Raw genomic sequence first — 14978 nt, 5'->3', positions numbered from 1 at the left:
TTAAAATGGAAAGGGCAGCTTTCTAAAAGCATTCATGCCCCCCCCCCATGGAAGTACCAGCTTCCTCACAGGGAACAGCCGTGTCTCTACTGTTCTGGAGTTTCCACAGGCGATGTAAAACCCCGAAAACACAAGAACTTCCTGCCTTCCAGGTGTGAGCCTCCCATGTCCCACCTCCTCCTGGCCCTCCCATGAGGGCTCCAAGCCCCAGGGCTCTACCTCAGCTGCCCGGTGGGGGTTCTAGCACTGCCTTTAGGGGTCCAGGGAGGACTCAAGGACACAGAGCAGTGCTGTCCAACAGAATCTTCTTGGATGACAGACACATTGTCTATCGGTGCTGCCCACATGGGGCTACTGAGTGCTTGGAATGTGGCTTAGTGTGACCAGGGGACTGAATTTTTAGTTTGACTTAATTCTAGTTCATTTAGATGCATGTGGAAGTAGCTACCCATGCCTGTGGCTACCGCCTCCTCAGAAGACACAGACCCAGCAGACGCATAAGCCTCTTGTGTCAGAGCCGCTCGACAACCCAGCCCTTCGGTACTTCATCATCCTGTTTCTGCCAGACTTCGTACAACCGAACCTCCTCGTCGGGGCCTTCAGCTTTCAGTTGCCCAGCCAGCGGCTGGGGGCTTTCACAGGAGGGAAAAGTCTGACCAGACACCAGACCAGGCCAGTCGGCGACGCTCTGTGTTATCAGACACGCCATTTGCCCAACGAGTGACAAGTGCAGAAAGATCTTGGGCACGTGGCTCCCTGCAGGCTTGCTCTGAGGCTGAAGGCTTCCCCATCGGCACCCTGCTCCCTGATCTCCCACCGAAGCAGGGGAGGGCATCTCCGGCTCTAGGATGAAACCCAGGGATCACCCAGGCTGGGAATCATTCAGAGGGCATCTTGCCTGCGGGCATATCTTACTGAAGTTCATTTTGTAACAGTGCTGTATAAGTCACGTCTGCTGTTACCAGGGCTCCTGATTTTGTCTGCCCGAAGCACCCACAAGAGAAGAGAATGACCTGAATTAGGAGAAGAGATGATGGTATCTGATTTTGAACAATCAAGACCAGATTTCTGGACCTTTTCTAGAGCTCAGGTTCCACGAATCTAGGAGAGTGTATTTCACAGAGCGAGCCATGTGATAGCAGTGGTTTTTAGCACATGAATATGAGGAGAGTGATACTGGTCAATTTTCAAAGGAAACATGTAGATGTTTGGAAAGTGCCTACTATGTACCAGGCATGTTACTGGAAACACACCCCTTCTCAGAGCAGATGCTAAAGACTTTCTCCAAGTGGCCTTCAACTCTCTACCAAGATGGCCTCTGCTACCTTTTGGCTTCACCTCTTACTTTTTTCCTTCCCTCTGCCCATTCTAGGCACAGCAGCTAGCCTCTGTTTCTGGAACATGCCATTCAAGCTCCTACCTCAGGACCTTTACATGTGCTCTTCTGATATCCACATGACTGACTCCTTTCATCTTTAGTCTTTGCTTAAATATCAGCTCCCCAAGCAAGCCTTTTTTGAGCTTCTCTCCCAATTTAAAACTGGGAACTTCTTGCTTTTGACCCCCTGCCCCATTTCTTGCCTTAATTTCTACATCCAATATTTCGCTTTTTAATGTACCATGCTTTGTTTATTTATTGTCTATTCCCCTACTAGAAAATAGGGTCCATGAGGGCTGGGAGTTTTATCTGCTTTGTTCTGTGCTATATCATCAGTACTTAGAACATCAGTGTGCTGGGCACACTGCTCAAGGAATGCTCACTGAGCGTAAGAATTCTCTCTTATTCAATCCTCATTATCAACTCTCCACAGCTTTACAAATGAGATAAGTAGAGCTTAGAAGGTAACTGCCTAAAGTTTCACAGCTAATAAGTAGAACGCCATTAATTAATTCCATCAGCAAAACAAAGACTTCTTGAGAATTTGCTCTGTCCTGGGCTCTGGCTTACAGGGAATGAACAAGTCAGACAAGATCCGGGTCTGTATGGAACTTACATTCTAATGACTCCAGCGATTCTCAGGAGTCAAATTCAAGTCTGTCTCATCCCAAGGCCCTATTTCTTTACTGCGCGACACTACCCTTCATGTTTAGGCAAACATTATTGTGTCCCAGGAAACAAGTCAGCTGTTCTTCTTGAAGATAAAGGATACTCTGATATCATACATTCTGAAAGAATGCTGTATAACCACGATGTTTGGCTCATTGGTGTGTTTGTAAAATATTTCCTCCTGCAATGGCTTCAGGGCGCCGACACCCAAAACTTGAGAGTTTGTATAAATGGAATTGACTCTGGAGCAACTGTAGCCTGGCCTCTTACTGACATTTGGAAAAAGAGACATTTGGGAGGCTGCCCCAAGTCTAAGGCCAGATGGCAACCTGACAGATCTTTGCCACCGCACATGCCGCCACCCTCCATGACGGAGTCGAGACTTGGCACACACACGGGGGCACCCCGGCTAATCTCCAATCATGAAAACTTTGGGCAAGAGCAGATCACCATGACCTGAGCCCCAGCTGGAGTGAAGCAATAACCTGAAAGGGAACTGAAATCCAGCAAAGGCTGGGCCTCCAAGTCCTCAAAGATGGCCTCCTCCCCCAGCAACCTCTCCTGACCTTCTCAGGCTGCTCTGTCATTGGCCCTCACTAGAAATGTAATGGGGGTGACTCAGCCAAGAGCCCAAAAGAAAATGCTGATAAGAGGAGACTGACTTACCCACACGACTAGTTACTGGGTCAACTAGAGGAGACTTAGACGTCTCCCTCCTCCAAAACTTTCCTTCCCTGGGGGACTACCTGGCAAAAGTGTACCTGGTTAATTTCGAGATGGGTAAAGGGGGGTGCTGAGACTTTCCTGTAGTCCAGGGAATAGGTGGGGAAAAGACATTGGAAGGTGGTTGGTGTTGAGTCCTTCCTCTTGGGACTGAGAGAGGAGATCATAGGCCCACGATCACAGTGGGCAAGGACAGATGGGCAACAAGCCGGCATCACAGACCAGAAGCCCTTAAGACACCCAAAGCGGGAGCACTCAGTGTGCTGGGTGGCCCACTGGAGATGACACTTCCAGACATGTCAAGGTCCCAAGTACATCTCCCCCTGCCCACACTGAAGCTTGCCAACGGTAGCCAAACCCTTCTTGCATCCCTTGCAAGGGCACACACCTATTGTCCCCGGAGAGAAGAGCATCTATAACGAGCAAAACCCAAGTAGGGCCAGTGTCTTATCTGGGTAATGGAAAGGCAGTGCCACCTCTCCAGGATTTAGGTCCAGGGGCTCATCTTCTATTTTTTTTTGCTTTACTATCCAATATTCAACCTATTGGTGAATTCTGGGTTTTGTTCTTATTTTTCTTCAAAGCATATATCAGATTCACTGCTTTTCTGTTGTTGTGCCTCAGTCTCACCTGGATGACTGAAATAAACTCTAGACTCCATTTTCCCAATTCCACTCCTGCCCTCCCAGTCCCTACACAGTGGCCAAAGTTACCTCTCTACAGTGTGTTCACAAAGTCACAACTCCCTGGCGTCCTCCCAATGACTCATCTATTCGTGAGGAGCCAGTGCTGTGCAACAATCTAAGTCAAAATACTAGTTTAAAACAACCACAGTTCCCTGGCAGCTTTCTGCCTGCACATCAAGAATTCAGACAGGGCTCAAGCTAGATGGTTTTTCTGGTTTCACTCACAGGTTTTGGTGCTTTGGTAGAGGTGGCTGGAGGGCTGGGCTCAGAGGGGATTGTTGACTAGGGCATCTGTATGTCACCACCCCAACATGACAGCCTCATGGCCATTTGGCTTCTTACATGGTGGCTTAGGACTCCCAGAGAGTGTTTCAGAAGAAGAAGTAGAAGATGCCCCTTCCCTTGGAGCCAGGGATGGGAAACTGGGAGAACATCACTTCTGCCATATTCCGTTGCTCAAAGAAGACAGGCTCCTAGATTCAAGGGCAAGGACATAGAAGCCACCTCTTCGTGGGAAGAGGGTTTAAGAGGATGTGGCCATCTTTAATTCGCCCCACAACCACACTCAGAAAGACATCTTCTTTCTTGGCTGACAACAATACCCTCATGCTCCAGCCCTTGACTGCCTTATACACCATGTTCCTTCCCCCAGCTCTTCCTCCAGCCATGCTGGACTCTTCCCTATTCCACGAACACACCTAGCTCTTGCTTCTCACCTCAGAAACGTCACCTGTGCTTTCCCTCTGCCTGAAATGCTGTTCCTCACACTCTTCCCATGCTGGTTCCTTGCATTTCAGGTCTCAGCTCATGTGTCTTCTTTATACTGATTACCCTCACCAGCATATTCTCCCAGGGAGCCTCTGAATTCATCCCACTGCCATTCAAAGCATCTGAGCTAGAATCTTCTAGAAGGTCAACAGCTTCCTTTTAGAGATTGAAGGAAAGCACTGGTATGAGGCCCTAAGAAGATTGAACACACCTTGTTCTTGGACAGAGACAAGTTTAAAGTCTGCCTACTGGTAAGCTATTTATCACCACACCCCCCAGAGATAAAGCTTTACTTTCCTCATCTGTTCAACGTGGAAAAACAACAATCACCTTAAAGTGTTGTCGTAAGAGAAAAAAAATGAGATGACCCAAGTATAAGCATTATAGGGAGTGCCTGGACATAGTAGAGTTTCAATAAATAAATATTTGTCAAAAAAAAAGAGAAAATGTTTGTTTGTTTTTCCAAATGCAAAGCCAGTTGTTAGTAGGCATTCTGGTTTGGCCTCTGAGTTCCAGATGGTTCTTTGTTTAATTTGAGAGCAGTAATCTCAGGTAGTCCCAGTCAGAAAATTCGATACACGCCATTCCTCACAGGGAGGGTGAAGACAGAGTAACTTGCTCAGAGTAAACAAGCTTAGGAACTGTAGGAGCAAACACATAACTGGCAAGAAAGATTTTTTTAATAATAGATGTTTAAAAATGAATCCAAACAAGGGAAATATACCCACTGAATAGGAATAAGTGTAATGTCTATCATGAACTGTGATATATGTCTGCTCTGAGACCAGCTCAACAAAAGGCCAAATTTTCTTAAAAGCATGTTAAAATATTAATAGAGATCTGAAACAGTTTTCTTGCAACTGCTGCCAGTCCTCGCAAAGATTACATCAGACTGGAAAGAACAAGGAGAGGCACTCTAATGTCTTAGCAGTGGAGACCTACTGAGGCACCTTCCAATCCCCTTCAGTGGGGCAGGCTGTGGTCTGGTGGGCGGGCCCCTGGCAGGCTCCACCATGGGCATCAGAATTATTGAGAAATTTCATATTTGACCTCAGGAGCCATGATTCACTCCCTCCAGCAGGTTCTTCGTTCCTGACAATACCCACAAAGGCCTGTTTGGTGTGGTTTCAACCTCTCTCACTGGCCTCTTTGTCCTCCAGGACCCCTCTCAGCTCTGACCCCATAGACAAGTGTTTGTGACTCTCCTATTTATCTAGCTCTCTCCTGCTGCAGGACCATCAACCTGCTCTTGCCTCTTTCTAGAACACTCTTTCCTCCCCCTCTTAACTTCTTAGGTTATGTCTTCCTCGTCTAGATCTCTGTTGGAGATATTCTTCTAGAACATCCCCAGACGCTTCCTAGAAGTTGTACACAGGGCCTCTGCTTCCTCTCCTTTGCTGTTTTTTTTTTTTTAAGATTTTTATTTATTTATTTGACAGAGAGAGAGATCACAAGTAGGCAGAGAGGCAGGCAGAGAGAGAGGAGGAAGCAGACTCCCTGAGGAGCAGAAAGCCTGATGCAGGGCTCGATCCCAGGACCCTGGGATCATGACCTGAGCCAAAGGCAGAGGCTTTAACCCACTGAGCCACCCAGGTGCCCCTCCTTTGCTGTTTTGACATGAGCCATTCTACACGGATACACGGATATGGGTGGTCACGGAACATCCACAACCCCTCTCATAACCCTTGTTGCACCAGGGATCTCATGTCTGTTCACTCACTATCGCTTCGACAACATCCAGGAGACTAGAAAACCAAGAAGTAACTGCAAACACAGGAATAGATCCAGCAAAATTTCCCAACACAGCAAGGGAGTAAAGTTAATCTTCATGATTCTGAGAGGTGGGGGGATTCAAGGCTATGTTTCATTAACGTTATTGGTCTGATCTGCCATGGAACCCTTCAGTCTCCTCTTTGCCTTGTCAGTAAAAACACATCAAGGGACAGGAATAAATGCGACATGTCGAAGGTGCTCTGGGATCTCTGACCTCCGGTGCCATGCTGGTGCTTATCTCTCTCATGCCCCCATCTGTCCCTTTATCCATCAATTATCCTTACTGACTTTGCTCCAAAACCAATTGGAATTCATGGTGCCATTTTCCCTCCCGAGCTGCCCAAGTTCAGAATCTCGGTATCCCCTTTGGCTCTTCTCCCTTCTCTCACCTTCTGCAGCCAAATGGCCGACAAGCTCTGTTGAATATTTCTCCCACCCTCCTCACTGTTTGCTCTCTCCTCTCCAGCCCTTGCCTCGGCTTTAGTTCATACCCTTCCCTCTTGCTCCCCGGTTGCTCACGATTGCCACAACAGCCTCTTACTGACTCCTCGCAATCACCCCTGGCAGTTGTCCTTTTTCCAGTGACACCTGGTAATATTTCCAAGTTACAAAGCATCCATTCAGCAGCTACTTATTGATGATGCTATTATAAGACAGCCGCTGTGAAGACACCAGGGATATAAGGCCACTGTGACCTCCGAGAAGAGACAGGTATGTAACCAATGACAGCATTCTAGGAGCAAGGGAGTGACCGCTGTCACAGGGGAATGAGCAGGCACAGGGAAAGGGAAGTTGGGAGAGATTATTTATTCCTTCCTCCCTTCCTCCCTCACTCCCACTCTGGCTTTGTCTGTCTCTCTTACTCATTCATTCATTCATTCATTCAGAAAACACTGTCCAGTGAACAACCAGATAGATACATTTGACAGGATGTGAGAGATCTATGGAAATGAATGTGGTATGGAGTCACCCCTTAAAGGTCTAACTTCTCAGGGTGCATGTATGTACTTTTGGGTACACACAAGCCCACCCATGTCCACACTTGTGTGCTGGGTGTTCAGCTCATCTAGGGCCAGAAACTTGTTTGATCTTCTAGCCTCTAGCACTTGAATAGGGTTGGGACACAGTAATTTGGTGGTGAGTATTTATGTAATAAATCCATGCAGGTAAAGGAAAAACTGACCTAGTGGGAAAAGCCAAGGAGTGTTTTCAGAAGAATCAACTTCTCTCTGTGGGAGAGTTCTGATGCCTCAAGTTAGGTAGGAAATTCCTTATGACCCAAAGGTGGGAATCTCTGGAATTTTGCCTGCATAGAAGGGTTGGAGGCACTGACTCCATCCAGCTAAAAAGAGAGAATCCCTCCTCCCCTCCCAATGTGCGCGTTATTGTCCTCCTTCGTGCACAACCCAGAAGCCCTGGCAGTTTGACCAAAGGCCTCGCTCACCACGCTCCAGAAGAGAGAGAAAGGGCTTAGTGATTCCACATTGAACTGATGTTCTTCCCTAGAGGAGATGATGATGACGGCGATGGTGACAACCGTGACGATCATGGCCACCATTTCCTGCACACCTATTATGCACCAGGCACTGCCCTGTCAGCTGACCAGAAGCTTACCACCACAGAGGTTATTAGCACCACATCACAGAGAGGGACACTGAAGCTTCGAGACACAAAAAGAACTTTACTGTAGCTAACGCCCCGTTGAAGAATCACCCACTCTCTGCCCTCCTACATTTTGGAAAATTCCAGTTTAATTCCCCATGGTTTCCAGGTTTGGAACCCAAAATGTTCTGGGAAGCATGAGACAGTAATGCAGGATGAAGGACCTCATAGGCAGGTATGGAAACAAAGAGAGAATCAGAACGTATCAGATATCGTGCGGGAGATGTGGGTTAGAAGTGTGAATTGGCAATGACTCCTTCACAAGGGAAAAACAAGTCAACGTGATAGCTCAGTTTCTGTGTCCCGAGAAACCTGTCAGCAGTATCCTTTCAAAATAACGATATTGCCTGGGAGAACAGCACAGCAACTCTCTGGGACAGAAAACAGAGCAAAGAAACAGAAATGTTATTCCTTCACGTGATTTAGGATCTCACTTTAAGTTAGGTTGAGTTTAGTTGGCTTCATTTTTTTTCTGGGTTTTCTTGTTTGTTTTTTTTGTTGTTGTTTTGTTTGTTTGTTTTTTGGACGTTTGCTTCTTTCCTTTGGTTTTATTCTAGGATTTCTTTGGGTCTATTACCCAAAAAATATGGGAGCTTCTATCCCAATCTGGATTTCTTGAACCTTCTCTGCTTTTGCTTTTGACAAATGGAGTTTTAAATATTGCTGTATTCTAACTTATTTATTCTTGTGCAGTGGAAAAGTTGTTATCCTGAGACCCAGGACTTTTACTCCTGGATACACCCTCACAGAAAGGTTCGGGTATGTTCATCAAAAGCCAGAAGTGTTGCGACTGGAACAGCCCCAAAGTGGGAAAGTCCACCAGTTGTGCAAAGCTACAGTCCTGGAAAGGAACGCCACACAGCAATGCCGATGAGTAACCTGTCACTAAACACAACTACCCGGCTAAACTTCAGAAGTGCGATAGTAAGAGAAAGAAGTCCATGGGGAAGAAGCGTTCAACTCTCAATTGCATTATTATAAAATTCAAAACCAGAGCAAAACCAAGCTGTTCTGTTTCTTGATCTGAAACACGCAAGGTACATTAGCTCTATTAAAAGTCACTGAATGGTTCACGTATGAGCTGAGCACTTCTCTGTATATGACACTTCCATGGTCATTTTAGGGCAATATAATCATCCATTATTAAGACTAGCATTAGGGACAACCAGAATAAAGGAATTAATATGTATCCATGATCTGTCCACCAGAGGTGATCACTGTGTATACCTGTTCATATCCCCAAGTCTCTTCACATTTATTTTTTAAGGCATACATCTTCTAAGTACATTTTTCAGCTGCTACACGGTAGTAAATCAAATGATTAGGTACTGTTTATCTCTCTTGTTACTGATGAGCATCTAGATCACTTTTACTGGCATTATAAGTACTGCTCCAATGAATAACTTTTTCTTATAAGGAATTTCCTGAACTAACATTTTTTTCTTCAGTTCAGAATCTCAGAAATAGAATTATTGGGTCAACTGGTATACATATTTTTAGTTGCTATTTATAAATGGTCAATACCTGTTTTAATTTAGACTCAAGTGAAAAAAAAAAGACCTTGTCTCAGGACGACTGCCCTGGCTTGGTCCCACAGAATATGATTTTCTCCTTGCGAGGAGTTCTAAGTTTTATTAAAAAAACAAAAACAAAAACAAAAACCAAAACCAATAACGAGATTCAGCTTGTGACAAAATTAAATGATTGGTAATGATTTTAAGATAATGTGAGTAACTTGTACCCTGGATCACAGACCGGGCATGAGGAGTTTCTCCGCCAGGGTGAAGGGTGAGACCAAACAGCCTGCACTTTGGCCTGCCAACTCCCACTGAAGGGTCGTGTCTGCCTGGACAACGGTGCTGAGCAGTGAGGCCGAGCCTGGCTGGAGTGGAAGAGTGTCCCTGTCCATTAGCGGTGCCTGCCAGGATGGTGACACGGAGTTCTAGGATACTGGCCCCGAGCCTGCCAGCCCTATTCTACAGTCTGGGGATGGCTGCCTTGCCGATGTCATGTTCTGTCATTGCATTTATGTACAAGTTGCCCAATGTGGAACTGCCGGGCAACCGTATATCTAAGATCTGGGCAGGATCAGATGTAGGAGCAGCAGCGGTGTGTGTCTGGGTCAGCACTAAGTGCAAACACACACACACATGCACACACACCCCTAGAAAACACTGCTTAAGAACACAGGCACACCACTTCTGCTCAGGTACTCCTACACAAAATTATGTTATATTTTCTCTTACTTTCCAGCTAAACTTTTTTTGAATTTTAGCATCTCTTGACTAAGGGACGGTTTTATCCTAGATGCAAGAAACAGATCATTCTGGATAAATGAAAGTGGCTAATCCCAGGGACTGAGAGTTTGGCCCCGTGTCTCTTCCTGCTTCACTTTTGGAGTAGGGGGGAGATGCAAGGAAGAAGGTGCATCTTGGGTCTGAATGTCCACCAGGGCATTATTACAGCAGAAGACCAATGGCTTGAGGAGCCATTGTCCTGTCAGCTGGGGGGGTGTCTCACTGAGGCCCCACTTCGTGGCAAGAAGCAAGCACGTCTGAGCTCAGAGACACCACTGGGACACAATCTGAGTACATGCGGGAGTAGCTCACAGGCTGAGGTTGTGAAAAAAGCTGTGAAAGAAAACAAAACACAGGTCCAATGTCTCTAATTTGCTCCCAGATCTAAGGAGCATGCACTCTTCTGAGGCAGTGAAGGGTTTGCAGTCAAACCTCTAAAATACGTAGAGGACCTTCTAGGCTAATGTTCCTTTGGCCCAACCACTTTATTTCCTTACTACTTCATCTTGGCTGAGAGCTCTCAAAAGTCTGTTCCACAGTGGCTAAATGCAACTTGGGCTTTCCAGCAGAACTCCATTTGAAACAATAAGTACACTGATTATGACAGCTGTTCACTGACGGTGACTCCTCACTTTCCTTGTCTACAAGACAGAATAATGCCACCAACTTCAAGGACAGTTGTGGGCATCATGGGGGGGTGATAATTCTAAGAGTCATAATATTAACAATAGGCGTGGCAACTGAATGTTTCTCAGGGAGCAGGGATTGTGCTAACAGTGACCTCACGTAATTCATCCAACAGCAATGTGACAGAGGCATTTTTATCTACATGAAAGAGGAAGAAACAGAAACTCAAAAGGAGGAAGACATTTGGTCTTGGCTGCCTGGCTACTTAGACTATTTCTCTTCCCATTAACTGCTCTTCATGTGGTCCTATCTTCTGATTCTTGCGTCTTTAGTAGTGTACCTGCAACAAAGTAAGTATGATAAATGCTCTCTCATAATGCTTAGGAGCATTGTTGCTGCAGACCAATAACTAAACATACTCCCCATATGCAGCATCAACCCCATTATACAGATAGGGAGACTGAGGCCAAAGCCTCAAAGCTAATATATGGCAGAACCACGCAATAGTTCCAATCCGAAGCTGCACACACAGTGGCCATCAGCCCCACAGCTCTTGTTTTATTCCGATCTGGTACTCATCTGTGCAGTGACTTGCTTTTTTCCTAACTGAAGCTGCCTGCCAAGTGTGGGGTTGGACAGAGGTGGCCTGAAGACTGACAACTGCTCTGGTCTTCACCTGAAGTTCAGATGGGATGGGAAGGAGCTGTGGACGAGTCTCTCAACCAAAAGCGTCTAGTTCCGGAACCAGAGCTGCACTCGGAAGTCCCTCGGCCGCCAGGCCTGATGCGCTCGCTTCTGTTCTGCTTCTGTTCTGACCTCCCTAGGCAGAATGGAGGCCACGGGTGCATGCTAACCTTTGCGTTTGGTAGCTGGCAGCTGCTGCGGGAGATCAATGATAAGTAGAGAGCCTGCCCATCAGCCACGTTCACCCGCTCTCCCTCAGAACCATGTGACTTCCTATTAACCGTATCTCTCGTCTTACCAAACCGATATTTCCTGTAAAGGGTTTAGACTAATTGTGGTTTTAACAAGGGTAATATTATGCATTTCTGTGAGAGCAAACAACCATAGGTCAGACAGTCAGACGGTCAGTCTGGAAAACAGATCCATACTTTAAGGCTGATATGAAACCCAGATAAGTGCGTTTGTGATGTGGAAGTTACCCTGGGAAAACAGAACGGGAGGAAAACGAAGCCCGCACAGAAACAGCTGCTTGGCTAGTAGGGACTCCTGAAGGCTGAAGCACGGCATTTTCCTTTGGTGTTTATGTGTGGAAAGCCACCTCTGGAGGCGGATAGCCCTACACGCTGATAGACGACGCCCCTGCCATGCCTCCTGCAAGCAGAGTCAGACAGGTTTGTGGGGGCTGTTGCTCTCCTCGGGGGTCCCCTGCTCTACCTCAGCAGTTAGAACACAAATGACGTGGCTGCGGATGGCGATCTTTTCTTAGAGAGATTCCCTCTTGGCTCCGATCTTTCTCAGCAGCTTGGAAGCCTTGCCTTCATTCTGCTCTTGAGAAAGGCAGAGGCTGCCTCGGAGAACACGTTTGCCCTGACTGGCTTGTTATTCTGCAGAGTGGATAGGCTGTGATTGAACTCAGAGCTCTTGAACTCAACCTGTGCCTTGAAAAACAAAATGAAGATGAGGGAAAGGTTTGAACTTCCTCCCTTAACCCACATCTGGCTCAACAGCCCCCTTTTCCTGTTAAGACGTCAAATGTGGTATGACAGGGTACCAGTGATCACTCAGACATCCTCCGCTGGCTTCCTCTTCCTTTGCCCTGTCTTTTCCACTTACTTTAGGTCAAACTGAGACATTTCTTCCAGCGGAGCTTTCAACTTGGGTGACACATTCCTGATTCTGAATCTTGTTCCAAAATGCCACAAGCAAAGTCGCCAGCCTAGAATATCAACATGTCAGTGGGTTTTCATTTTTTTAGACACAACTCAATCATTTTTCTTCCAGCTCATCTAGGAGTTTCGTTTGGTAAATGAGTGTCTAATCCTACTAGGGAAATTCAAAACAATCCCCCTCCGACAAGAAAACCTGCTCCTCTCTACCCCTTTGACTGATTTAATGGAGAATGCATAGGCAGAGATTTTACACTGGAGCTGTCCAATAGAACTGCCCACAAGGATGGAAATGTTCCATATCCGGGTCGTTCAATAAGGAAACTGCTTAGCCACTATCGAGCAATTGACAAGTAGCAATTGAAATGGAAGAACTGGATTTAAACTATGTTAATTTTAATTAATTTAAATATAAAATTAAATCCGGAGACACACTAATGTATCATTATAGACTAGTAGGAAAGATTCTACCCTGAGCTGTGCTACTGGTGAAGTAGTGGTAAGTTTTTTTTTTAATTGCAATTATCCATTCAACTGGTTTCTCTCGCCCCAATCACAGGTAACAAGTCCCCATGTTGCAGATGGTCTCACTTTTGTTGGCCTGAACATAATAGCTCAGAAAAGGCTAAAGTTGAAGATGCCAAACTGCTGAAATGTTGCATTTCTATAGAGGTCTGAAGCAAGACAAAGAGCAAAAAAAGAAATGGCCTAGCGTGTGGGTTAGGTAATGGGATGCAACCATATCAGAGTGGGAACACTGCACAATATTACTAATGGGATGGGATTTGGCATTCTGGACCCTGGACCTATACTCCAGTATTTGTTCGTTCATTCATTCATTCATTCAATATTTACTAAATCTCTACTACACACCATGTACAATATCTCAGTTTCTTCACCCATAAAAAGGGATGAAATAATATATAATGCATACATAGATAATGTATGTAGTATATGGATGAACTGTGAGCCACAAGGGACATTTGGAGAACGGGTGTGTTGCAATTTTCTTTAGAATTCTCAAGTAGGAAGACATGTTCAGATGGGAAGCCGTACCTAAACCACAATTAAAACTCTGTTTAATTGTGAGTAGGGTGGGAGTGGGGTGAAGGCAAGAGATAAAGAAACCATTAACCATTCTGGGTGATTATTTGAGATGGTTCAAATACCTGAATCCATAAAATTAATAATAGCCTGAGAGTATGAAAAGATTCACAGGTGGAAATTCAAGAGATCAAAAGGAAAGGGAGAAGGGAAGAAAACCAGATTTTCAAATGTCTTATTTCAAAAACCAAAACCAAAAACAAAGACAAACCCAAAACATGAAGAGACAACAGATTTTGGAAACCATAGGATGGTGACTGCATACTTGCATGATCTAACAATGGATTATTACCAAGTTGATTTTAGAATAAAGAAAATGGTAACTAGTATCTCAAGGAGAGAATGGAGTACAATTATGTTTGGGTCTCAGGAAGGCATATGATGGTGTCCCTCAAGAAATAACTGAGGACAAGAAGGAAAAATGTGAAATGGATGGGAAGAACTTGAGGCTGTGCAGCTACTTGACTTTATTCAGAGAGATCCTTATGGATTCATTCTTTCTGACCTGGAGAAGAAGCATCTATAGGTGTTTGGGCTGGTCCTGTTTGAGTGCATTATTTTAAATAAGGACTTTGAGATGTGCTCATTAAATATGCAGTACAAAATGAAAAAAGTCAGAAAGCTAGGTGACTTATGAGGGTCCAGAAAGATTTACAAAGCTTAAAACAAGAGACTAAAACCATTAAGATAGGACTCTATACATGAGTCAAGTCTTACAGCACTGAAATCAAAAGCTTTTATTTTTTCCAAATTATGAGATTTACAGGGTCCTGCCTGAAAAGCTACTCATGAGAAAAAGCCCAGGGGCAAAAGTTCTCCCTGACAATAGGAGAGCAATGAGACATAAATCCGGTGTTGTAGGCCAGACTAAGGGAGAGGGTCCTTCCTGGCTTGTATAACCCAGATGAGGCTGCCCAGAGCAGGAAGGGGTTCAGGAAAGCATTCCATCCGAGCCTCATTTAAAAAAGACTGGAGTTGTTCACCTTGGAGAGGTAAAGATTCAGGAATGACATTCTTCCAAGTAAGGAAGATCTTTTACATGAAAGGGACTTGAGCCCAGGGAACAGTTGTGTACCAAGATGTCATCAGATCTTGAACAGCTAAGGCAGTGGTAGTCAGAGTGGGATCCTAGCACCACAGCATCAAAATCACCTGGAAACTTGTTAGAGAAGCAAACCTGTCCCCCACCCTACCCCCGGCATCCAAACCCCACTGAATTAGACACCTTGGGATGGAACTCAGCAATCCAGGTTATAATCAGGCTTTCAAAGTGATTTGGGTGCCAATTAGTATTTGGGAGTCCCTAGGCAAAAGTAAGTCTCTGCTGCCTCTTGAATTCTCACCGGCATTAAACTTGGAATGCCATCCCAGCTGGATGCTCTGGCCAAGATTCCTGGATGGTGATGGGAGAAAGAAAGGTGGGAGGCTCAATCATCCCCTT

The sequence above is a fragment of the Lontra canadensis genome, unplaced genomic scaffold (genome assembly GCF_010015895.1).
Source record: "Lontra canadensis isolate GAN:19392208 unplaced genomic scaffold, GSC_riverotter_1.0 scaffold8, whole genome shotgun sequence".
Taxonomy (NCBI): domain Eukaryota; kingdom Metazoa; phylum Chordata; class Mammalia; order Carnivora; family Mustelidae; genus Lontra; species Lontra canadensis.
The sequence above is the reverse complement of the archived record's forward strand: the minus strand, read 5'-3'. Positions refer to the sequence as shown.